The 3,428-nt window shown below is 45.5% G+C and overlaps 1 pseudogene; it reads right to left on the bottom strand.

The window, feature by feature from the left end:
• Positions 1–1,227: 1,227 nt before the first annotated feature.
• Positions 1,228–2,528, bottom strand: LOC130842081 (retinol dehydrogenase 12-like; annotated as a pseudogene).
• Positions 2,529–3,428: the final 900 nt, after the last annotated feature.

Raw genomic sequence — 3,428 nt, forward strand, 5'->3', positions numbered from 1 at the left:
GCAGTCTTCTAGCTTCTACCCATTATCCAATTCCAAAGTCACTTTCATATTTTTAGGTATTTGTTACAGCAGCATTCCACTCTTAGGTACCAGAATCAGGTATTTGTTTCTTGTGGCTGCTGTAACAAATTACCACAAACTTGGTGACATAAAACAATAGAAATTTATTTTCTCACAGTTCTGGAGGCCATAACTATGGAATCAGTATCACTGGCCTAAATCAAGGGTGTTAGAAGGGCTATGCGCTATCTACAGGCTCTAGGTAGAATCCATTCTTTGCTTCTTTCAGCTTCTGATTGCTGTCATCATTCCTTGGCTTCAGGTGGCATTGCTCCAATCTTGAAGGCCAGCATCCTCAGATTCTCTCTGTTCCATCTTTGATTGCCTTCTCCTCTGTGTATCTATTCAAATCTCCCCCTTCCTTCCTTCCTTCCATCCTTCCTCCATCCCCCTCCCTCCCTTAGTTCTTTTCTTTTTCTTCCTTCCTTCCTTTCTTTATTGTGCAGTTTTTATTTCCTCTAAAAATTGAGGTAAATGGAACTCTTTAGAAAAATAAACCATCTGCCTGATTGAAAATGGAGGTCCTAACTTACACAATGTTATATGTAAATTATATCTCAATAAACCTGGAAATTTTTTTTAATCTTATAAAAGAACTGGAAATAGAAAATGGGAAGGTCCAGTTTCATACAGTGGCTTCAGGATGCTCAGAGGAAGGAACTAAAGTTGGCCAAGATTAGTCAAGATTTTCCTGAGTTGTCCAGACTCCAGAGTTGTGACTAGTATTCCAAAGAGAAAAGAGATCAGTCAAAAGTTTGAGTCTTACAGTCCCTGGAGTTATGTAATCCTGATTCCCCCTTGCTTCAGCTGAAAGTGTTGGCTGGTATTTATGGTACTGGTGAAGAAATTGCCCCCAATTTCCCAGGCTCTTCTGTTTTCCCCATGCCCACCTGAGATTTGCCCAGTCCTCCTGCCCCAAGAGGGCACTCTACTCATGAAATTCTTGGAGAAGAATCCTCTACAGCTGTGAGCATCTCATGCTATGAGCCAGCTTCACAAAAGCGTTGGGTATGCCAAGGTTTCCACAGGGTCAGGAGAATCAGAGTAGGGCAGGGTTTGCAACAATAGCCAACCAGAAGGACAATCCTTCAGGATGGTCCTTCTCCTTGGTCCCCTTTCATTATGGCATCAACTGGGCCCTATAAGGCTGTGGCTCTTCCACCAGCTCTACTCCCACTGGATTCCTAGAAGCTCACAGCTGACATTCCACAGGCACTCAGCTATTTTGTTACTTCATGCCCTTGCAGATACCTGGGTCCTCTTGTGGTCATTGAAATACTTGGCACACAGGGGCTCCAGGCCCTCAGTCATGGCACAGTGCAGTCTGGTCTGCAACCCCTTCTCCCACACCAATTTGACAAAGGGGGAGAAGAGCTTCCAGAGCAGCCACAGCAGGAATGAGTGCTGGACAAGCTCAGAGTGGACCATGCCTGGGTGCACTGCATATAGGGCGGCCCCCATCCCTGGGAACCTCTTGGCCAGCTCTCAAGGAAAAAGTATATTGGCCAGTTTGCTGTGGCAATATGCAAAACTCCAGCTGTAGTGCTTCTTATTCTGAAAGTTGTGGAAGCAAATCTTGCCAGCATGGTGAGCCACCAATGACAGGTTCACCACCTGTGCAGGAGCAAGACTCCTTCAGCTACTTCAGGAGCGAGCAAGTGAGAAGGAAGTGGCCCAGGCAGTTGATTCCCAGGTGGGTTTCAAAGCTGTCAGCTGTCTTGGAATATAGACACATCATCATTCCTGTATTGTTGATCAGAATACAGAACTGCTTTTCCACTGCCAGAAAGCTTTCAGCAAAAGCTCAGATGGATTCGGTATTGGATAGGTCCAGTTTCCACACAAGCACCTGGGAGTTCTTTGTATTAGCTCAGATTTCACTAGCAGCAGATTCCCACTTCAATACATCTCAGCAGACAATGCATACTCTTCTTCTAGCGAGCTCTCTGGCTGTCTCCTTACTGATGCCCACATTGGCTCCGGTGATCACCACTATCTTCCTGGGAAGCTGCACATTTATTCTCCAAATCCCACCAGCAAAGAACTTCCTGGTGGGGAAGTGGTTAAGAATCCTCCTGCCAATGCAGGGGACACAGATTCGAGCCCTGTTCCAGGAAGATCCCACATGCCACAGAGCAACTAAGTCCATGTACCACAACTATTGAGCCTGCACTCTAGAGCCCGTGAGTCACAGCTATTGAGCCCGTGTGCTGCAACTACTGAAGCCCATGTGCCTAGAGCCTGTGCTCCACAACAAGAGAAGCCACCGCAATGAGGAGCCTGCTCACCACAATGAAGAGTAGCCCCCACTCACTGCAACTAGAGAAAGCCCACGTGCAGCAACGAAGACCCAACACAGCCAATAAACAAATACATTTATCTAAAAAAAAAAAGAACTTCCTAAAGGACAGAGCTATCATGTACAGGAAAGAAAGGAAGGAGGTGAGTAGTCCTAAGATAACCAGCATCTTTTCAACTTCTTTAGTTGCTGCTGCTTTAGCAAAAGCAGCTTCAACTCCAACTCTGGCTCCAGCCCCTTGTCTAGCTCCAATTCTTGGCTGCTTCTCTCTGCTTCTCCTTCCCACTCCTATAGCTCCTCTCTCTCCTGAACTCTTGGCAACAGCTTGGCCTGCATCTCTTATGAGGATACATGTGGTTGCATTTAGGACCCACCCAGATAATCCAGGATAATCTCCACATCTCAACAGCCTTAATTTAATCATATTTGCAAAGAATCATTTTCCAAATAAGGTAATATTTACAGTGTCCAGGGATTATAGCCTAATATCTTTGGGGGCCATTATTCTGCCTACTGCAAAGAGTAAGTCAGATACCTTGTTCTGAATTTCTGGGGTGCCTGGGTTTGGAAAGGAGAGACTGGAGCTCTCTGAGGCCAAATGGGATGGAAGGCAGTGCAGCCTGGTGGGAGGGATGTGGGCTCTGTAGGCAGACAGACCTGAGTTCACTTCCCTGTCCCAACACCTGATGACTAGGTGACCTTGGGCAAGTCACTCAACCTCCCTGACCTTCCATTTCCTCCTCTGTGAAATGAGGTAATAACTGCACCTTGTCACAGGGCTGTTGTAACTTGTGCTTGTAACACACTTAGCATAGGGCTAGGCACATTGTGAGTAATTAATAAATATTAGCTGTTGTTATTATTAATTGATAAACATGGTGGATAATAATAGCATGCATTTATTCTGTGCTTACTCTGTTTTGGGTCGACAAGGAACCCAAACGCTCCCAGGAACTAAACTTCACAAGGAACTAAATGCATGTGATATAGATGTCACAGATGTAGATTCACGAGGCCAGAATTTGCTTAAGGTCAGACAGTCAACAAATAGTAGAGGAAGGAATGAAGA

This window comes from Hippopotamus amphibius, chromosome X, assembly GCF_030028045.1.
Source record: "Hippopotamus amphibius kiboko isolate mHipAmp2 chromosome X, mHipAmp2.hap2, whole genome shotgun sequence".
In the NCBI taxonomy this organism is placed as follows: domain Eukaryota; kingdom Metazoa; phylum Chordata; class Mammalia; order Artiodactyla; family Hippopotamidae; genus Hippopotamus; species Hippopotamus amphibius.